General features: G+C 39.6%; 2 protein-coding genes across 40 annotated transcripts in view; one reads left to right on the top strand and one right to left on the bottom strand.

Moving 5' to 3' along the window:
• Positions 1-23,316, top strand: part of TLR3 (toll like receptor 3) — a 358,863-nt gene that overhangs the window by 81,480 nt on the left and 254,067 nt on the right. The gene's annotated exons all lie outside the window — the stretch shown is intronic.
• The window catches only part of SORBS2 (sorbin and SH3 domain containing 2), a 202,842-nt gene that overhangs the window by 115,184 nt on the left and 64,342 nt on the right, over positions 1-23,316 (bottom strand). For 3 of the 39 annotated variants that reach the window (XM_082444762.1, XM_082444744.1, XM_082444757.1), the window contains exon 3: positions 19,647-19,702. The exons of the other annotated variants lie outside the window; for them this stretch is intronic. The gene's annotated coding sequence lies outside the window, so the exon portion shown is untranslated. The remainder of the gene's footprint in view (positions 1-19,646; positions 19,703-23,316) is intronic. 39 annotated transcript variants of the gene reach the window in all.

The following is a 23,316-nucleotide window of genomic DNA, read 5'->3' as shown; positions in this document are numbered from 1 at the left end:
AACTATAATCACTATTATTTGATAATTGCTCCGCTGTCATTATGCTGCAGCATTGCACAAATTAATACTGTTCATACTGAGCAGTATGAACATTATTTGCCTTTGTTGTCTTCTCATGTGAAACTAGACAAACAGTCACCATCCAACTTTGGACTCTGATCACGGGCATTGATTCCAAACAATGCTGACGCCGCAATTCAGTGAAATTTAGGATCACTACCACTACTTGTGATCTTAACTTTCAGTTCTATAAATGGGATAGATAGCTATCACCTATCCTAAGTATAATGAAAAAATTACTTTCTTGGTGGTAAGAACCTTCATTATTTAATTGGCTGTATGGCGGATGTCCTATCTTACATTATCAAAACATCGAGTTTTGTTAAGATTCTGAGTGGTGAAGTTTTGGCTTATAAAAATAACCCATTTAAATTTTAACAGGTTGTCTTCAATTTCTTTCCAAAGGAGTATCTCGAATAATGGGAGGAGCCAACAGGCTGGAGTGTAGTATATTTTTGAGCAATGTCTTACAGTGAGCCTCGAAGCAACGCTGGTCCCCGTAGCTAGCCCTCTGATTCTATACTCCGTCTATACATGGTCCATACCAGGTTCTATACTGGAGTTTCATGGATACACTAAGCTGGCATCATGTAGAATGATGGCAGATTACACAAACTTAATGTTTATTTAAATCTTTACTTAAATTTGCTTTAGGTCCTTTTCTACCTCATTACCACACAGAACTTGTATCCTAAAATTTGCACAGAGATGTGTTTTACAATAGCAATAAGTAATACCATCTTGCTACCTGTGTATCTCGAATGATTTTAGACTTTCACTTAAGTCAACTGCAGAACACATGATTCTATGACAAGATAAGAAATTGTGTTTTTGGACCACAAGTTAAAGGCTTGTAAATCATTGTCAAAAAAACAAAACAAAACAAACCTACTTTGCAGTGGCATTTTTCAAGAAAGGTTTCAGGAAATATCAAGATTTTCTAGTAAATATACATGAATTCATTTGCAAATAAAAACAAATTTACTAATCATTAGCTTTATACTGCTTTTGGAAAGCATGTCTATATAATTTGCCGAAACAGAGAGAGCAGTGTTAAGAGTAAAAGGGGGTGTCATTCATACTTATGTTGACATAACAGGCGTAGAATGAAATTATCCCAGACAATAAGGCAAAAAAGGGTCTTAACAAAATTCATTCTATTTTAATATTAATTTAGTCTCCAACACTTTACAGCCTTTCTCTCCAAGAAATATTCCTGCATGCTAAGAAAGAGATAACAAAGTTAAGAAAAGGCATATAGCAAGATCAAAGGGACAGATGTAAAACAAAATAAAATAACTTTTCAGATTAAAGAAGAAACATTTTAATTCAGCCCAGAATAATCACGGCTGAATAAAAATGGGACTGAAATTTTAAAATCAGAAAAAGCACTGGTAAAATTAATTCTACTTTTCCCCTAAGCCCTAACTTAGCAGGATTAAGACACTCCTCGCATTTCAAAAGGTTTTTTTTTTTTTGATAAATGTAGATGAAACACTATTTTATGGAGTGAGCAGAAAATTTCTGGGGCTCAATAATTTGAAATATAAAGACTGAAAATTTAGACGGAATTAATATCCTCACAAGTATGCATGAGTGACAGCCCCATTCATGTTTCTCTCTTGAGTATAAATGGCTTAAAGACAGAGATCATAAATAATAAATGAAAAATACTAAATGCTCAAAAGACAAATAATAATACTAACTGCTCAGTAATTGTTTTTGGAATATCTAACAGAATATTTTTAAAAGAAGGCTATTCATGCTCACTGCACAGTGTCCTATAATGCAACTCTGCTGGGGCGGGCACCGAGAAAACCTAAAGTTGATTACATCTCTTAGTCTACTCAGAACAAGAATACTTTTCCATATACAAACCACAGTAAGAGACCTAAAAGAAAGCAGTCCTCTTCCTTTTCTTGAGAGAAAGAGACATAATTTCTGTATCAGAGGATTTCATAGAAAAAGTATTTCAGAACTAATGCTTACGATCTGAATTATGAGCATTTTCAAGAACTGTAGCATCATTACCTTCTGCCCTCAGTTTCCAGACAGAGAGCTGGGGTCGGTGCAGGATAATGCCTGCTGCTGGGGTGGGGGGGCTAGCGTGGTGATCAGGACTTTGGGGCCAAGCCAACTGGGTTAAAAGCCCATTCTACCATATCCCCGTGGATACCTTCTGGCAACCTCCTTATCCTCTCTCTGAACCTGAGTTTTCCACTCTATAAGTAGGAATAATAATGGTGCCAACCTCCTAGCGTTGTTAAAGATCCAATGATTAATATACATAAAGCATTTGAAAGTGGATCAATCTGGCACATCATGCCAAAAATGTTACTTGTATCACTGTTAAAAGTGAATGTTTCTTTGGTGTTGATTCTTATGATTAGTGGCTGACTCATTTCAGATATGGGTCCCTTTCTTGCCATGGTCATTCATTCAAATGAATTCTCTAGTAGGGTTTTCTCTTTTTATAAACTAAAAATTTTAAAGGAGTGTATTAACTCCTGGATCGATGAGATGGCATGAATTCTCCTAGCATCACATTTGCTTCTTTAGTGCACAGATGGCCGAATAAAATCTGCTTTGACTGCACCTTCATCTGGCACATGAAGGATCCGAGAGCAGCGGCTTCCTCAGATTGACAAGAGGCCGATTTTGACTGACTGGTCTCATCGGCACACCAGACTGTGCCGGCAGAGAATGAAGCCCACTGGGAGGAAACATCAGGGAAGGCAAGGATGCCGTGACGCTGTCCAACCCTAGGCGACAGATGTCCCTTTATATGAGAGAGGCAGGGAACAGGCTTCAGCAAAGGGGAACCGCAGAGCAGCAAAATGATCTTGATGACTAGTGACACTGCACTGCAATTAGATTTTTAAAGACAACGAAAAAGATTATAAAGCTCTTCAGTGCCTTTCACATAGAACTGCCCCTGCTTGGGACATTTTACTGCCTGTTCTTCCTGCAACGTCATCAAAAACGGGTTCGTTGTATCTGCAGGATACTGAAAAGAGTTAATGGCCGGAGCAGGAGCTCTGCTGGCTTCAAAGTTCAAAGGTACATGAGCTCAGACTCAGGCACACAAATTATTCCCTGGGAGTAATCTTCAGTGAGTTGCTAGGAGATGACCGGTTTATGTTTTCCTTTGATTATAGGGCATAACCGCCCCACTGTCAGAATGCCAGAAGTTAAAAAAAAAAAAAAAGGCAGTGATTGCTTAAGAATCATTTTTTCCTGTTACTTGCAGTGAAGTGTTGAAACCTGGGCTGTTTTGCATGAAGGGAGGAGATTAAGGGAGCCACGAAGATAAATGTAGTAGAATTTTAAGAATTGTTATCTGAGCAGGGCCAGTATTTCTCCACATGCCAATGTGGTTGGCATGTTACCAGTGTTTAATACATATTATTTGTTTAATCAAATGGAATCATAATTTTTAGTAATTTCTTCAAAAATAGTATAATAGTATCATGCATAGTTACAGTGGGTGGCTTATGGCTTAAAAGAAGTGCTTACACGTACATGTAGGAGCCTAGCGTGGGTCAAAAGAGATATGGTTCCACGAACTGAGGAGGATAATTAGCTCAATCCTCTGGATTGAAGTAAAATAAAAAGAGAAAAGACTGTAACCCTTCTGGCCCCAAGACTAAGGCTCATTTCATTACGCCATACCATCTTCTGTACATACTGTATATGTACAGCTATATATGCTGTGAGCTACAGAATTCTTTCTCTATGAGATCTAACATGTTGTAGTCATTGAAACTGACAACTTGGGTGTAAACAATAACTCTTACGACTTATTAGCTGTGGGACTTGGGGTGAATTACTTACATGCTCTGTGCCTCAGTTTCCACAACTATAAAATGGGGAAAATGAGAGTTCATACCTCACAGGATTAGTGTGAGGATGGAATGAAATAATATGTGTAATATACTTAGAAAATAATATGCTTAGGAAAGTCCCTGGCACTAAAAATGATTAAGGGACTATAAGCTATCGTTTTCACTATGATTATGAACATTATTTTATTGCACGCAGAATACAGCTCATTACCACCCAAGAGTTAGAGGATCAGGTATATGAAACTTCAAAAGGTTGGAAAGCCACACGTTTAGTTAAAAAGAGCAGGCTTGCCAAAGTAGGAAAAGCTCAAGGAAGCCAAGAGAAAGCTGAGGTTTTCTTAAGTCTCCTGTCTTGGTAGCTGTTGACTATCACCTTACTCTCAGAGACGGTTACAAATTTGGTATATACGTGCTCCAGGCTACCTAAGGTTAGCTACATATTAATCAGATTCTGTGCACAAGGACATCTATGTTTATTCCACTTAAAAGTCACGTGGTCCCGAGTGTTAAGCAACAGACAGTGCACTTTTCTGGGATTTGGGAGAACCTGGGATCCAGGTTCTATTTGCTAACTGGGTGGGATCTTTCTACCTTTGTGGACTTCTGTGTGTCCTCATTTGCAAATGAGAGAGTTGGGCTTCTAGACGATGTTTCCTTGATCTCCACAATTCGTAATTTTCTGATTCCTCTTTGGAAGAGCAGTCCTGTGCTACACTTTCCTTTGCAGGTTAGTTCTACGCAAACCTGCCCATGTGGAAACGCAGAGTTTGAAATCAGGAACCGTTAGATGATTTATTTTTGCTCTACAGATGAGTCATACTCTCTACAAATGTATTATCAAATTCCATTAAATAGCGAGTTTGCCCAGTGACTCTAAAAGAGAATCTGGTTTTCCAAAAATCAGCTTGTCTGTTGTCTATTGCATAAATAAAGGTGTGTCATAGAGTTCTTAAATGGTGTATTTTAAAAACTACTCTGGCAAATCATTTTCTTAGAGAGAGGTGACAAAAAAAAAAAAAAAAAGAAAGGGAGGAGGGAAGAAAGGAAGGAAAGAAGGAAAGAAGAGAGGGAGGAAGGAAGGAAGAAAAGGAAAATTCAGTCTTTTCTGATTTGGAGAAGCAGCAGGTGCAAGTCACAGCTCTGGTACTAAATCGAGAAAGCTCCTTAGAGAATGACGTATACAGACTTGCCTGCAGTATTTTTATAAAGGCTCTCAAACCAGCATGAACCACACACCGTAATTAATTATTAAATGTGATCCAGGCTGGGCAGTCTATGCTAACACAATTCAGATACGTTTTTCCCTCCAGCATTTGGTTATCAGTTATGTGATGTATAGAGTAACAGTTATAAGGATCAGTTTCTGCAACTCCATCCCTCAACCTACTTTTATTGTAAATAAACCAGACAAGGGGGGAAAAAAAGGCAAAGGGAGAAAGTGCCATGTTTCAAGAACATTTGTCTTGATATTTTAGTGACAAGCTTAATCTAATTAATTGTATTTGGCTCTGACTAGCTTAGCATAAGGTGTTAGCTTTCAGCTGCAAGAGGGTAGCACTTGACGAAGTGAGAAATCCTCCTTTGATTGTTGAAATCATCCAGGATGCATTTCTCATCTGTTTTTGAAAATGAAAGCTCTCGTAATATGTGACAAAAAAAGAAAAAGATCACTTTTCTCATCCATAATAATGGAGTTCGGTAGGAGACTGTAGCATGGTTACCACCCATGGCAGAGACACCTAGCTGCCCTCTCATGCCCAATCTCTCCAAGACTACGTTTCTCAGTTTTCCTTCCTTTGTGATTAAAGTTTGGCTGGTGAGTGTGAAAAGAATTATGTGTGCACCCGCCAAGGGGCCAGGTTCTTACAGGGAAGGGGGTGCCTTCTGCTTTCCCTTTGTTTCCTCTCTGCTGGCTGGAATGCAGACCTGGAGCAGCCATCTTGACCATAAAAGGGAAGCCGTATGTTGAGTGTGGAGGAAAGAGACGGGGCCCCTGGTAATTACGGCAATACCAATCTGCGCTTTCATACGAGTGGGCAACGAACATCTCCCTTATTTAAGCCTCTGTTATTTTGGATCTTTAACAGCACTGAGCTTTTATCCCAATGAGTGGACTACCATGGTTGGAATCCAGCAAATCATAATTTCTCATTCAATTTATATTCATGCATAGTTATAAGGAGAACGTCTCCAATTTTATAGTAAATTTTATTTTCCTTCTAATTGTCACAGATTGAGTGAAATGTTGGCTAGCAAATATATTCCTGGTGGCACTATAACCCCTGCATCTGTTTCAAAGATCTTATTTCCTTCCTTCCTTCTTACCTTCCTTCCGTTTTTCCTTCCACTCCTCCTTGAATGTCTTATCATCTCCATTGGACTATAGATTCCTTCAGGTCAAGACCTACATTCCATGTTCCAATGTTTACTATCCCATGTCTAAACACAATGTTTTGTACATAAAAAGTTCGGAGTGAGCCTTTGTTTGAAGAAATACTCCAAAGACATGCACAGAGCTGTATTAATTTTTAACATTACTATGCGTTAATTGAATTCCTGAAATGAACAATTTGAAAACAAGTGCCTAAATTAAATATAAAATTTAATTTCTAAGTTTCCAGACAGATATTATTAATCACTAGTGATAACACATTTAAAGAAGAAGTTCAGTGGAGTTTGAAGTGATTCAATACCTCAAGAAACAGCCCTAGGCACAACAAATGGTAGCATGATATATTAAATAAGATGGAATTCTTAAATCCATAAAGCCTTTAAGTATAAAGCACTTCAAGCCCATTATTTATTCCCTTATTGATCATTTCCAGTAAAAATTATTTAAAGATTAAGAGGGCCAAGAACCATAAAAGGCAAAATATCCATGGAATGTCTTAAGGGAAACAAAATGATTTATTCTGAGGTTTAGAAAATAAGTTTTAAAAATGCCTTAAATTCCTTATTTTTTCCTGAATTCTTCCTTTTTCCTGAGTTGATATTATAACAGTAGATTCTGATTATTCACATATAATGTAAACATTCTTTACAAGTGAGAAGATTGCTACAACCAAATAATGAATCAAGTTGTATTTTACCTTGTGTGTACTGCATTGTGTATAGAGTGTATTCTGTCTTTGCAATGCAGGAACAGCGACAAAGTTAAGGTTTCTACACATTTGGAAAATTTTTTCAGAAACATTTCTCAGCCAAGAAAGGCATTACCTTTGCAGTGGGGATGATTCTAGAGTTCCTGGTCTATCTCCCTCATGGGGTTGGTCAGAGGCTAAAGTGAGACAATCTAGGACAATGTACACACTGTGAACAAAAAATCAGCTACAATGAAAACTAACTTACTAATTCCTTCTCCTCCCTCCAGCCCCACCCTGCACTCTTTCAAGTATGATAGAAATGTTTGATCTATAATCTATCTGTAGACAAAAATCACCACGGTAATTGAATTGGTGCCCTAACTTTCTCAAAGAATAACAACAGGTAGCGGCTCTTTGAAGCTTGTGTAAGCAAACTTTCTGGAGCAACCAGTGAAAGTCTTGCCCTCGTTCCTGTTTTGTCACTTTTAATTGGAATTTTGATCCAGATGTGAAATGCAAACGGGGTTGAGAACCAAACAATTATGGAGAAAGAATTTTGGGGGTATAACCAGAAGATGAACCCGAGGCCACAGTTTCAAATAAACCAAGTATTTTACCGTAAATTAGAAGAAAAAAATACCCAGATCTTTCTGGAGAGAAAAATGGTTTCTGTATTGACATGCACTGAAAAAAATGAGGAAAACAAGAACTTTTTTAGGAGACTAAACCAATCACCTGAGGAAAAGCCCCGTTCCAGAGAACTGAGGTCTTCCTCTTAGAAATTATAGACTTTTATTCCTATGTTGCTCAACTTCCAAATAATTTAAAGAAAACTATCGTGCGAGATTATAATTTTTCTCCAGAACAGCTTTCTTAATGGTAGTAGAATGTAGTAAGGGAGAAAAACGAGAAGTTGTTTGGATTTTAGCCAAAACAATAATTAAAGTCCCACGTAATTATATAAATGGGCACCGTTGATACCTGTCAAAAGGTCATGAGTTCTGTAACAGCTGTTAGAACAAATCGTACTTCAGAATAATCTGCAAAAGATAAATAGAAAGGAGATCATGTTTTGTCACTGGCCCTAGACAGGGTGATGAAACAGCTATGACCATGTTGTCAGGGAAGAATGTGTTACTTTTTGAGTTTTGTTTTTTTTAAATGAAAGTATAATGAGATAGGAGAGTTCCTAATTCTTTGGATCTCAAAATGCTTCTTCAATCCTAATCAGCTATGAACAATTAGATTTATTTTAAATTATTATTATTAACATGATTATTTAATTAGAAAGTGGTATTATTTGGAAAAGTGTTTCTGGAACTTATTCTAATTGAGTTTAGCATGACGCAGCTATGTTGCCTTTCTGGATATCTTTAGAGGTGTGGAAATCCTGAATATCACTTCAGCCTTGGCAGAATTGTGCTCTACAATTAGTCTGTTTGTGGCATGTGACTGGTGATAAAAAATAATCAGGCATGGATCATAAGTTATTCTGGGACAGAATTTTGAGAAAGCTGTTGAAAGAGTAGGACTTGAAAGAGAGCAGAGAGGTCCTTTCCCTTCATCCCTGTGCTGGGCCTAAGAACTTCATCTCCTTTTCCCTTTAACTAATGGCTGAAGCATTGAGAATACTTGATATTAAGTGTCTACTCACCAGAAACACCTGAGCTTTTCTTAACCCTCCTTTACTGTTACCCAAAACTCTACCCAAAATGGGCACCCAAAGTGCCAGAAAAATAGCCAGTTTTGTAAGACTCAGTATAATTTTATTTTGTGTAATAGCTGAAGTGGGCCAGAGCTGAATTTCACATCATCATGGAGGGAAGAAGGAAAATATCTGAGAAATTAATCAATCCCAGAGCCACTTAAAGGTATATTGTATTTTGGGCACAACTTTGGCCATAAAGGTAAGCACCTAAAATAACACAGATGCCTTCTTGCTGGAGCGTAGCAGGAACTTCACTGAAAACACGAAGAAAAGGATTCTTTTGCTCTATCTCCCTTAAGAACTTTGAAAACAATCTTATGTTTTTGGAGAATAAGACCAATTTAGTTTGAATTACAGATTACATAGAACAGGGTATGTTCTAATAATCTTAAATCTAGGTAGTAGATATTAACAGAGCAATCTGTTTCTATGAGGATGGTGAGAAAATAATTATGAAGCTTTACAGGAAGCCAGGAGGAAAAAAAAGATCCAATGCACCAGTATAAGTGTGTTCGAATACCCAGAAGCAGCAGAGATGCTGATTTGCCTTAAGAACTACCAAGTCTTATTCCATTAATTTCCTTAGAATAATTTCCAGTGTTTGTTAAGGCATACAGAATCTGGAGGCTCGAGGTGGGAACTGTGTCTTATTCACACTGGAAATTTTATAGCTTTGGGGAGTTTTGTAATGCTTCCTTTTTAAGCATGCATCTTTCTAGTTCAGTGATCTCTGTAGAGCTGAGGAAGAAACAGTAGAGTTCATAGTCACAGAGCAGGACGTTAACCTTGCTTCTGTGATGTAAAGGTCCTGGGTTCATAAGGAGCGAGGAGAAAGTGGCAGTATATTAATCCATAGACTAGAGGTGCACTGCAGCCTCATATTTTTAATCACTTTACTTACTTTAAACTTTTCTTGGTGTGCCATGTACACAAAGGGTAGATACCCAGGAAATAACAATTTTCAGTGTTTTTAGCATTTCTGTGTTAGCAAATTACTTGAATACTCCAGGTCATTTCACTCCTCTATTCTGAAGGCCAATTTCTTTACAATTGGACAGCAGGAAGCTGTTTCGAGGGTATAAATTACCTTTCATTGTTTCAACTTCCAAGTAAAGTTAACAATCCAAGAAGCTTAGTTTTAAAAAAATCTTGGGAGAAAAAAAAAAGATCTTGGGCTTCTTGACTTACATATAGCATCTTTGGCTTTTTTTGAGGATGCTTGGGTGTTTTAAGAAAAAAAAAAAAGACACCATAACTTTAGATCTTAAGTTGTGCTGGGACCACTTTGGTGTGTTTTTATTGATTACTTGGGAGTATTTTTATGCACAGAGAGTGAAAGAAGACAAAGGAATGAGCAGCTAGTTAATGGTCTTCATAGCTACCAGAAGGAGCTCGTTATCCTTCAACAGCAAATATTTTCTGGAGTGCTGTGGTATTTGCAGAACTGACCTAACAGTTTCCTAATGCAACATCCAATGATCAGATCCATACTTTGTCTCTGAGATCTCAGGTAGAGGTACCTAACCTAACTCTCCTACTTCTCCTCACCATCATTTACACTGTTGCCAGAGGGCTCTTCCTAAAACCTAGCCCAATTATGTCGCTCCTTCCAAAACTTCTCAGGGCTCTCTGTTGTCCAAGGTCAACTCCTAACAATTTAGTGTGACTGTAAGGCCATCCCCTGATCTGACGCCATCCTTCTTTTCCAATCTCATCTTCCACCATGCCCCTCATTTCAGCCATGTCTACCTGCTCTTCCTCAAACCCACCATGGATGGTCATGCTGTTTTCCCAATCTGGGTATAGAATTTCCTTAACCTTTGGTTTCCCTAACTCCCACCCATTCTTAAAGGCTTCCCTTTCCCTAATTAATTACTCTTTCTTTCTGTGCTTTTTAAAATGTTTTTAATCTGTTCAAATCCTGTAACATACAATTTATTTTCCCCCAGGCAAAAAATAGTCTCTGAAATCATGCACGTATTCCTCATAACCTCAAACACAGAAAGAGACTCTAAAACTGGCTTGTTCATATGCCTGATGCATTGACTGTCATTATTCTTTCTATGTTCTCAAAACACTCTCCTTTGGCAATACTAGAATACTTATCTATTTCATGTCTGTCTGTTTCTCTCACTGTGATACATGTGAGATTAAGGCTAATTTCTTTTTCACTGTGTATCTCGCATTCCATCTAGTTCAGCACCTTGCACACCTTACGTGCTTAGTACATTTTTTTAAAAAGTGAATCACATATAACATTGTGTTGCCAGTTTATATTTTAATGGAGAGCCTTTTTTTAAAAGCAATTGCAGTAAATCTTTGACTAGTTCCATAAAAAGATTTAGACATCTATTTTCGAGCATTTCTCCTGTTAATATTTACAATGAACTTCAGCCTTCTGTGGGTCAATAGCTATCAACCGTCACAGCCTGCTCTCATCCAGTAGTTACAAAAGGGTGGGAATTATCCTGCAAAAAGCACCATGCTGCAGAGATTCTAGTTTGGGATTATTACCACTGGTGCTGACTATTCTAGCTAATTATTTGTGTTCAAAAGAGAATCTTCATTTGATAAAGTTTCTAAATGTGGGTTTCTGACACCTACCACATAGAATTCTATTCCAGAGGATGAAACAAAATGTGACATCCTAATACAGTTTCTAGAAGAGCTTCTTTCAGGGAGTTACTTAATCTCTCCAAGTCTCAATGTCCTCACCTATAAACTTGTGAATTATAACTTTATAGTAAGAGTCCCAAAAGGTAAATTAATAGAAATTCTGACTCTGTGCCTGGGTATAGCATTGATCATTAAATATTAGCTATTGTTGTATTTATCACTTTTTTGCTATTGTTCATAGAGTTCTTGTAACTACTACTATTAATTTCAGGGTCATCATCTCTGTCATTTTAATTCCATTTTATCAAACAAATTATCATATTAATCTTTTGATTGGTTTGCCTATCTCTAGTCTTCCCTCTCATGTCTCTCAATCCCTCTTTCCATCTCTCTCTCTTCCTCGATTTGATGGTGCAGCTGTTGCAAGGTTAATCTTTTGAAAAGGACCAGTGACTTCACATTATCTATTTATACATTCCAAATCAAGCCCAGCACAATATGTTCCCATCATAATTTTCAAGATGTTATATTCCATTTCCCTTCTCATATTCTGTTCTTTAGCCAAACTGGACTTTTTGCTGCTCATTTTTATGCACATTTTATGTTTCAGCCTTCGAGTTAAATAGGCACATTTTAACTGGGCGCCTACCATGTTTCTGACATAGTTCTGGGTCTCAGGGGTGCCCAGATCATCAAAACCAGTCCGTGTCTCCCAGGAACGCATGACTGGTGTGGTGAGGCAGATATGATTTTGAGTCACATCTTTTATATGTTTCCTCCATTGGGATTACTCCTAATCACTCTTAAAATCACACGCATTCTTGGAAGTCCACGTCAAAGTTGCCTGCTGTATATATAACATAAATTGCCTGCTTTCATTTAAGTGAATATAATTCCTTGTCTTCACCACTTTATCTTGTCTTACTTTCTGTTATTTGTGTTTATGTTTTCTTGAGGGCAAGGACCATGCTTTATTCACTTTCGTGTTCTTCATTGTGCCTTATACATAGTAGACTTTCAGTTAATACTGGTTGAATATCAAAGGAACATATTAGTAGAATTTTATTTTAAATAGAAAAAAACCCAAAGTTTTCATGGATCATTTTTAAAAGATCTATCCCCTAAGATACTTAATCTAACAAAGCTTACTTGATAGGAACTCTGTGCTACTTAAACTAAACAGATGATAGTTTTGGAAACCACGTTAGAGACTTAAGTATGGAGAGATATATATACACATATAACTTGACTTAGGTTGAGTGAATAAGGAGATTGATTGCCTGTTTTCTTGATGTTCTTTTCTTGTCTGTTTGTCCTATAAGCATATATATATTAATATATTAGAAAATCATAGAAACAGATGCAAGACAAATATTATAGAAAGACACAAACATAAAGATAAATATAGTATGGGAGCCTGGAGATTGACCAGGAATTTCAGAAATAGAAGTAGTAAAAATGTGTCTGGGAGGAGGGTCTGTTTTTAGCACATTTGGGCACACATCTTTAAATATGAGACACATTTCTGGAAAGAACGTAGGATCCTGTGAGTGAAGTATTGGGTTGCCTTGTTTTATATTTACTTGAGGCTATTCTAGAGAAACAACAAAAGTGTGAAAGGAAAGCAAAACCAAATGAGTTTGGTTTTTTGAGACATTAAATGTGCTTCTAATCAGATCTGGATCCCTGAACAGATGCTGCCACAAAAGCAGCAGCATCTGGAAGCCTGCACACTTGTTCCCCCCTTCATACTCCTCGGCGTTGTTTCCATGGTTACTAAATGAGTCACTCACTTCAGTCAACACTGATGTGATATAAACAGCTTCATCCAAGCAAATTCTCTTCCCCTCTGAAAAGTCGACAGATTATTAAGGAATGTCCTCAGTTTGCATCAATGGTGCTATTACTTCGGTGCTCCCGATTACACAATTACGGCTAGCTAAATAGGTGTGTCGGAGTCAACATATTGTGTTAATGGCTTACTATCAAAGTAACAATACTCACATACAAGAGGAAGTTAGGAGGATTTTAATAAATTCAGTAATTGGCTTTTATTATACTCTTGGCATTTAAATGAGTCAATTTTATTTGTTTATTTCAATACTTTTGATATTTTTCAAAGTTAGTGAAAAATTAATGATTTTTGTTACCAGATTACCAAATTAAGCCTTTTATGAGATCGTACCTACATTAAGAAAGAAATGCCTGAAGAGATTCATTTCATTTCAATAAGCTTCTTTAACCAAATGTGTTCATTAGGACACAAGCCTTATTTATCAAGGTTATTAAACCATTATGCAACAATAAAACTTGATTTCCAATTAATGTCCCATGATTAGGCATATTTTATTTTGATAAAACCAGGTTTGCTATACATTTTAAGATAAAGTAAGAGGAATAGCTTGTTCAGGAAAAATAATTAAACCCAAATAAAATCACCTCAATCACTGTTTTGAATTACTGATTAATGTTTGCCCCTGAATCTGCTCCAGACAGGTTTTATGCTTTCTTTGATGACTAACTCTCACAGAAATATGATTTACTTTTAAGATTAAACACACCCTGGTGGTACAATCCTTGACAAGGGGTCTGATGTTAAAAAAACACTTGAAATATACATGGTCAATGCCTTAAAATTAATCTGAGTTTTAGTAAACCTATGGAGAATAACTTTTGTGGACATTTTTAGAAAGTTCAAAAAAAGATTTTTATTCCAAAAACAAAGTGTTTGTATTTTGGGTCTGTGGGTTTATCCAACCATCCCAAGAATAGGACTCAGATAAGGTTCTGTCTTCCATTATGGGGACCAGAAGATCTACCATAGTGCCAGTGCCTGCGTTCCCTAAAAAAGCCCATTGCATGGTATATGGAAAAATGTGGCCATGAATTAATGATTGCCTGGCTCTATCATCTGTCACCTAGGCAAACGTTTTCACCTGCTGTGGACCCTTGGCTTGCCAAATAAAACTGTATTTGTGGATGGGGATCACTTGAAAATATTTTGCTAAGGTTCTGTCTTTGCCATTCTGTCTAATTCTGGTCATCGGGATGAATCTTGTGTTCTAGGTAAATACTGGTGATATTTCTTTTAGTGTAAGCATTCTTGTCTCTTCCATGGTGGTTGATAAGACTTTTCGGTGAAGCAGCAAAACTATAGGGCTTTATTTCTAAATCTGGTTAACCAAATGAATCCTGCCTTCATCTCATCATCACAGAATGATGCACAATAGCACTAGTTATTCTCATTCCAAGTTCTAAGGTTAATCATGGTGATTCTCAAATCAGGAAGAAAATAAATTAAGATACAGTGCTACTTACTGGTCTCCTGTGAGACTACACAAGTCTCTCTATTAAATAGCACTATTAGTGTTGGGTTCAGTGCCTTGGAGATGGGCAGACAGATGCAAATCCCTGGCCGCTCGGGAAGGAGGCAGAGGGGATGGCTGTGTTCCCGGCCACATTCCCCCGCATTCACACCATGCTGGTCACACATTAGGAGCCAAATGCATGTTTTCTGAGGGACTAAGTGGGACAGTAGATGAAGTCAGCCCTCCAGTCTCTCCTTCCTCAGCTGCGGAATAGAATGATGATATCTATTTACCACTGACTGTGTGAGAATTAGATAATATATGTAAAGTGTTGAGCGTAGGGTACAGCATACGATAAGAATTCTGTGACTGGGAGTTGCTTATCTTGTACATCAAGGCCTTATCTCCGATTCATAGAAACTGCTTCTTTGTTTCCTATTCTCCTTTATTTTCTTATGTGGTAAAGTATAAGTTCTACCAGTGTTAAACAAGTATACGCAGAATAAAGCTGCTAACACTTTAAAGTCTGTATACTTGAAAAACAAAAGGACTCCAGATGTTTCATGGACTTTCTACCCAGCTCTCTCCGAGCCAGCCAAGCAAATCTCTGCTCTTTCAGAGGACTGTCCTCGAAGGGGCTAGAGACAGGATTTCCTTCTGCAGTTTCTCCGTCCTTCCAGTTTCTGAATAAGTAAAGAGCAGAGCTAGATGCTTAGCGCTTCCTCTGTGCCTTGTCCTTACGTTAAACTGATTCGGGGAGAACACCCCTCACCCTCAGGTCAAATGATGGCCGCAGTTCTGTAGGCAAGTGGGTCACAAATACACAGGGTCAGTTAATTCTAGAGAATCATCCGATCTAACGTTTGCCCAGATCGCTCGTTTCCAGCCTGTGAAATACAAGGAATAACGCAGATCTTCAGTTTCCTGGGAAGACACTTTATTACTCTTTCTCTTTTTCTTCTTACTTAGTCTAATGACTCATATTCCAGGTGGTTCTGCCCAGTTTTAGAATTATCATGATCTACTTTGTAGGGAAAAAAAAACCCCATAACATTTCATGTACGGTATAACTTAACGTAGTTTTTTTGAGGGAATGAGCAAAATCCAACACTCAATGCAGAATTTCTGGCTCCTTTAGCATTAAGAGATAGAAAATTTTTAGTATTTATCATTGGGTTGTATTGTAATTTACTTATTTAGTGTAAACTCCCTGTGCAGCTAATTAATTTACATTTTCAAAGAATACTTAATGAATGGGAACAATATTCTCAAAACAATGAAGTAAAATAAGTAAAATTGAAGATGCAAATCAATGCAGTGTAATTCCAATTTTGTTTTTTAAAAAGGTTACTATGAGTTTTTTTTAAGAGCAGGAGAAAAATATCTCCAAATGTTCATTTCATCGTCTCTCGGGTAGGTTGAATTTTTGTAAAAATCGTCTTTTTCTTTTTTGTGAAGCATGCCTTCTTCCACTCAGGGGGACACTGTCAGGACAGCCAAGAAACTTTAAGAAGTCGTGCTTTAGCTCTTATGAATCTCCACAAAGAAAGGCAACGTATGCATGTGATGAATTGTATTAGAATACTGATGACTCAGCATTTCTGACAAGCAGTCCTTGAGCAAGTCCCTTTTAAGTTCCTCCAAGAAAGGACAGTCAGAGATTCCTCATGTGAACTGCTGCAGCCCAGCTTGCAGTAGGCGGTTTGCAGCTAGAACCCAGGAATAATAGCTCAGCTCAGGACCCTGCCCCAGAAGTCACAGGCTTGAGGAGGTCCAGGCTTTAAATGCTGTCCCACCTTTGGAGCTGGGCTTCCAGGCACCTGCCTGCCTGCTGGAACAGGTGAGCAAATATCAACCATCTTGAAACCTGGAAGGGGCTTTATCCTGACTTAGCTGCACATCAGTGTTCTACCCAAATTCCATTGTTACTGATAAAATGTCATGCTGATATATTTTTTTTAAATTGATGTTATCTGCTTACTGGATATTTTTCCTGTGAAAACCACTAAACAGGTCATTCCCTTCTATTAGGGAACAAATGACTCATGCCACTCACTATTTTGTATCTTTTTCTCATGGTCAAGTATCCATATTCTTTAACTGGCTGTTTTAAAAAACCAAGTCCCATTGGTTAATTTAAATCCTTCCTTCACCTAGGATATGTAAAACTTACTTTGATACACAGTGGCATCTGGACAGATTCAAATACAGAGGCTCCAGTGCTGCCCACCTAATATGGGAGGAGCTGGAACTCAGAATAGAACTTTCCTCCAAATGGAAAACAGCTCAGATGGTTAATGCAAATGAGGAATTTCAATTGTCTTTGAACATAGCATAATGCAAAATTACCGTCTCACAAATCACTTTCGCTTGTACCTAGGTATGAAAAATTTATAAAATGTCTTGCATTGTCATACCTAACTAAGCCTCTTGGTATTTACTTTTTCAGCAGGATTCTCTTTGTCTTTTTTTTTTTTTCTTAATTAATTAATTTATTTTTGGCTGCGTTGGGTCTTTGTTGCTGCACACAGGCTTTCTCTAGTTGTGGCGAGCGGGGGCTACTCCTCGTTGTGGTGCGTGGGCTTCTCATTGTGGTGGCTTCTCTTGTTGTGGAGCACGGGCTCTAGGCTCACGGGCTTCAGTAGTTGTGGCACGTGGGCTCAGTAGTTGTGGCTTACGGGCCCTAGAGCACAGCCTCAGTAGTTGTAGCGTGCAGGCTTTGTTGCTCTGTGGCATGTGGGATCTTCCCAGACCAGGGATCGAACCCATGTCCCCTGCATTGGTAGGCAGATTCTTAACCACTGCGCCACCAGGGAAGTCCCATTCTCTTTGTCTTTACACAAAGTCTGATGCAATGACTAAGCACTGACTTTTAGAAAGTGGAATTTCTCTCTCTCTCATTCCGCCTCTGTTGCTGTCTCTTTCTGGATGTACTCTCAAATCCGTGTGCAGATGGAGGACTAAAAGTGTCACACAGATCGTTACTGTAGATCATGAGTAATAAATTCCACAGTGTGATATCTGTGCCCTGATATCTGACCTGCTTTCTTGAAAAATATGCACATTTAAAACCCGATTTACAGTTGAGGAAGTCAAAATTTTCCTTTTAAAAGTAATATAGGAGTAGAAAATGGAAAGTTCAGTGGAGATTGGTGATCTTATAAATTGCCTGCATAGGAATAAGTAACTCCAGGGCATTCTGCAGCTCTCCAAATTCAGAACAATCAAGGGGACCCATGAAGTTTTAGGAAAACTCATTCCCTTGGAAGAAAATCTCAATATTGTGTGTGGATTGGAAGGGCATCTAAGTGTGACAGAAAGAATGTGAAAAAAGAATGATCTATTCCAAGGATGATCACAGTACTTCAGAAAAAGTAAGTTTCGGGCTTGAAGTTCAGAGTAGACCAAAGTGCATGAGTGATAGTGAGAGGTGATTAGTCCTCCGGGCTCTGACCTCACTCAGAAATAGCCTGGACCAGGTGGGCCCATCCTGCCAGTGAGACATTAGGCCACAGTCCTGCGTGGACCCCGCAGAGCAGGTCAGTTGCAAGGATGTGGGAGGGGGTGAGTGCTGAGTCTGGGGACTGAAGGGTGTGTTTTGAGCTTGTGATACACACTTAGAAGCTGCTTCTTGCTCGGAGACACAGTGCCCAGGAGTGGTGATCGTACTGTGAACTGTGTCTCCAAAACAGTATGTTGAAGTCCTACTCCTGGTACCTATGAAAGAGACCTCATCTGGAAATAGGGTCTTTGCAGATGTAATCAAGTTAGGATGTGGTCAGAGAGGATGAGGGTGGGCCCTAAATCCAATGACTGGTGTCCTTTTAAGGAGAGAGAGATCTGGAGAGAGACACACAAGAAAAAGGAACACCACTGTATGACAATAAAAGCAGAGATTGGAATGATGCTGCCATCAGCGAAGGGATACCAAGGGCTTCTGGCAACCACCAGAAGCACGGAAAGGTCAAGAAGGGTTCTTCCCTAGAGCCTGTAGAGGCAGCACGACCCCGCTGACACCTTGATTTTGGACTTCTAGCCTTCAACACTGCGAGACAAGGTGTTTCTTTAGTGTTAGGCCACTCAGTTTGTTGCACTTTGTTATGGCAGCCCTAGGAAACAAATACAGTGCCTAGGATATATCCTTTAGGCATCTCTTCTTTTGCAATTTAAGGCTGCAACAATTTGTCCACAGGGGTAAAGGAACTACTTAAGTTCGCCCTTTTCGGGGGTAGATTTGGGTAGATTCCTCCATGATGAGTTAGATGAACACCATATGGTGGAACCAAATCCAGGCAGCATTTGGCCAGGGTGGTGTCAGAGACATAGAGAGAGCCAGCATGCCTGGGCATCAGCAGGTGAAGCAACCTAACTAGCCTGAAGCAGCAGGCAGGGACATCCGGAAGTGGGGCCTTGCTGTCCTATCCACCATTGGAGCCCAGCTGCACCAGGGAAAATTCAACATAAGTAGGTGGCTTGGAGGGCCTTAGAAGTCCTGCCATCAGGGATGCTTGTGGTGATCAGAGCATTCCCTGTGCTCCGTGAAGTGTCAGTGAGCAAGAGACATCCACTCACTGTAACAAGTAGGGACCATGTGGGCGTGGCTGTAACTGAGAAGAGCAAGATGGGAGGATTTTTAGGACAAGGATGGGGCCCGGTTATAGATTCCTCACAGTATTCCTAAGACCCCCAGCACAATATTCCACTGTGAAATAAGGCAGAGTCAAGAATTCCAAAACCATCGCTCTGGCCTCCCTTTCTCACTTCCTCTCATTTCCCCACTGGCCTCCTGTAAATCAGTCAGCTTAAATCAAAGGTATCTCTGCAGAATCTCAACAGAATTCTGCTGGGACATGATAGGAATGAATGTCAAGGAGAGGTCAGAGTAACCGCATATTCTTTGGTGCCCATCATTTTATTTCCTTAACTTCCCTGGGAAATCTTTTTGTTAAAATACATGCACAGATTTCCTCCTGGCCTTGTCAGCCCCAAGCCCAGGCAGCCGCGATTCCCCGTGAGTACAGCATACCTTCTGAAGAAATGCACCCAGATCAGAATGGTATATGAGTCTGTCCTATTCTGGCTCTAGAAAAGAAACGTTACAGTAAATAGGTGGGTGGGATCGGCCCCACGATCACGAAACAACCAAAATAGCAATGAAATCAAACTCAGGAAAACTTAACTTTATCATTGTATATACACTTTCTCCTTGACCAAGTTTGATACCTTCTTCACAAGAAACAGCTGCAAAAAAGAAACTGTGCAAATACTTGTCGTTAGTTTTAGTTTGTTACATACCACAGTTCGCCACCAGAATTACATAGAATAGGGTAGATTGGGGCTTTTTTACCCAGGGTGGGTCTCAGGTGGGGCTGAAGCAGGCAGTGTGACTTTGGAAGCCCTGATTTGTTTTGCTGATTTATTTTCACTTTCCTTGCCCCTTTTGTTTAAAACAAACTTTCTCATACAAAGCTTCATTACCACTGATGAGCGTTTTAATAGAATGGAAGTAGGCAGAATAGCAGAGACTATAGTGTTAGTATATTTTATACCCACCATTCCCATCTCCTCTTTGCTTTTCTAGTCCTTCCCAAATCTATGTGGAGATAGGGGAGGCAGGAGATATAAAGGGTAAGAGTGAGGCAACCCCATTTCGTGCAGGATCCAGTCAGCTCTCTGGAGTGTTCTCCCCCTGCGCCCACTGCGTGCTCTGCTATCTTCCCTCTACCCACAGCCAACTCATCCTGCAAGGAGACCCCATTAGGTACCCCTCCTCAAAGGATCTTTCCTTGATGTTTCACCAGCTGTTGATCCTTTCTTTCTCTACAATTCAAATTTCCGTTGCCCAGACGCTTTTCACAAATTGAAAATCACCTCTCGGGGACTGCTCTCTGTACCTTGCTTGAAGGGGTGCAGTAGCTTATCTGACCATTTAAGGCTCTAAGAGATGCTAACAGAAGTTGAGCACTCTCTCCTCTCTCAGGTAAACTCTATTTTAAGCAAGTTATCTGTATTTTTGAAACATAGGATTGACCCTGTGGGCAGGAATTTCAGACCAGCCCAGAAGCGAGGGTCATGGGATGTGGGGAGCTACTTGGGGGCTAGTGAGGACTTGTCAGGGGGCCTCAGATCTTGTCAGGATGCATTGCCTAGTCAACCTGTTTCAAGGGAAGGCCTTGATTTTAGGGTGAGAAGCAATACCTGTTTCTGCAGTTAAATCAATCTTCTCACAGCAATAAGTACTCCCTTTTGACATTCTAGGAGATGTGCTTCAAATGAATCATAGTAAGCTATTTTTTCCCTTCTGGGCAGAATACTATTTGCAGACATCTGCAAATTTGGGAAGAAAGCTTGTTTCCTAAATGGAACCATTCTGACAAGGGAAAAAGGCAAACTGCACACGCGTGCACACACACACACACACACACACACACACACACATACACATGCACGCAACCCTCTCCCCAAATCTCTCCAAGTCTTCATTCTGTTTAAACTACCTGTTTATAAATAATATCTGATGAAACCTCATTAAAAAATGCATCTGCTTCTATGTTAAACTTCAGTTAAATCACCATTCCTGGACTATATCTTTAAAGTATTTGAGTGTGTGTGTGTGTGTGTGTGTGTGTGTGTGTGTGTGTAATTTTGTCCCCTTCATCTATCATGGATCAAAATAAATGGTTTACCTGCAGAAAACTAAAGTTCTGTGCACATGCCTCGAAGTTCAGATTATTTAACAGTTGCAATGAACAAATATCTCAGAAAATATTTAGAATTTGATTTTTAATACAATACTAATGTTGCTGAGTTCCCAGCAACACAATTATAGTATCTATCGCAGCCAACACGTGTGTCAAGCTCTTTTCCAAACTTTTATAGTAACTTAGCTAATCCCCCCCCACACACACAATGGTAGGGCCATTGACAGGTGCCCAGTTACCCAGGTCCAGGCCGGGGAGGGGTGGGGCTGTGTCTCCCACACAGGCAGGGCTCAGATGTACTCTGCTATGGCTGCATTAAAACTGCCCCATCATAACGGTCCCAAAGGGTTTGCTCATCATGGCTTCTTGAGAGCTTGGATACTGAGTCAATCAAGAGCCATCTCAATAAACTTTGTAGTTGTGTCAGCCTCACCAATCACTAACCTTCATGCAGCAGCTGTAGTGCAAGTCTGGGTTTGTATGAAACTAAAAGGAAAAGTATGCTTTGCATCTAAGGCAAACAAGTAGCATACTGGTGTTGTCATTCAAAAGTGAACACTCGCAGAATATACTACCCCAAGATATGCTGCTTTGGTATATTCATTATTTTGAGCTGTAGGCACTTGAAAAACAGCAAATGCAGGGAGAGGCTTTCTCTGAACTCTCTTATCTGCCTAAAGACAGATCCTCTGAAAGGAACTCAATGGTCACAGATCCCCTCTGATAGTTTCATCAACCAGGAAACAGGAACTCTTCTCACCGGAGAGGAGACTAGAAGTCAACACCACACCCAGACACATGTTGTCACAAACTATCACACCTCCTGTCTATTCTTCTAAGGGTCCATTCATCGTCCTAAATATCATTTACCCTCCCCTCAGAGGCCCACATCCTCCCTCCCCTTTCCCTGTGAAGATGGCATTTAAGCCTGAATTCTAAGCCACCTTGGAGAGTTTCTCATCTTTCCCTGTGTACCTCCCACATGTATGAGGTATACATGTTAATAAACTTCTGTTTGTTTTTCTCTTGTTTATCTGTCTTTTATTACAGGAGTCTTAGCTAAGAACTCAGAAGGATAGAGGGCAAATTATTGTTCCTCCCCTACAAAAGTCTACCCTTGTCTGCGAGTGCCCTGGGACTATTAAGGTCAAACTATATGGAAGTCTATACATGAAGGAACTGGGTATTCTGGAGGTCACGGAGCAGACCTGGGACTCGGGAAAAATAGGAGGGGAGGGTGAGCTTTAAGGGGAGGTTGAAGCTAATGACATTCAATGACCACAGCACTCGGTTCTGTTTGTGTACTTTAACACAGACTCTGAAAATGAGGCTTCAGGCAAAACGCCTTTTGCAAAGGAGCCAAAGCTGACTGGTCACAGCGCAGGGTTTGTACTGTGGGTGACTCCCAGCCCCCATGAGTCTTCCAGTTGTTTCTGATAATAACAGGGCCGCTCTGACACAACCCGCTCAACCCAAGGGTCCTCCAGGACCGGGCTCAAGAGCCGTCCATTCAGAGATGGGCCATCCACACGGCGACCCACTCTCAGCAGCGACTTGGAATCGGGAACTGAGGGCCCGTACTGAGGTAAACTGGAGGGCTCCCCAGCAAGAAATCCTGATCCAGTTTACCTAACGGCACATGCTTGCCTAGCAATACTGTAATTGCTCCCTTTGCTCCCATCGCTAACATTCTTACTTCAAGTTACACGTCGAGTAAAGCACAGTAAAAATGTCTGAGTCCTGGGTCGCTCTTCGCAACCTTCATGAGACTGAGCTTCTCACCTCATTTACTAAAGAATAGTAACCAGGCTAAGAACTGGCAGCATTCGTTGCTATTGAGATTGCCCACGGTTTCTCCCTTTTCGGCAATTATTTAAGGGCTTTCAAAGCACTGCTTCTTTCACTGTTTTTCAGGGCGAAATAGAAGGAGAGGTTGATTTTCCAATGATTGTTTTGACTTGGCATTTATACCTAGAATTTCCACTGCTTTCAAGT

Source organism: Balaenoptera physalus (assembly GCF_965194825.1).
Source record: "Balaenoptera physalus genome assembly, chromosome: 21".
In the NCBI taxonomy this organism is placed as follows: domain Eukaryota; kingdom Metazoa; phylum Chordata; class Mammalia; order Artiodactyla; family Balaenopteridae; genus Balaenoptera; species Balaenoptera physalus.
This window is presented reverse-complemented; position numbering and strand designations above follow the sequence as displayed.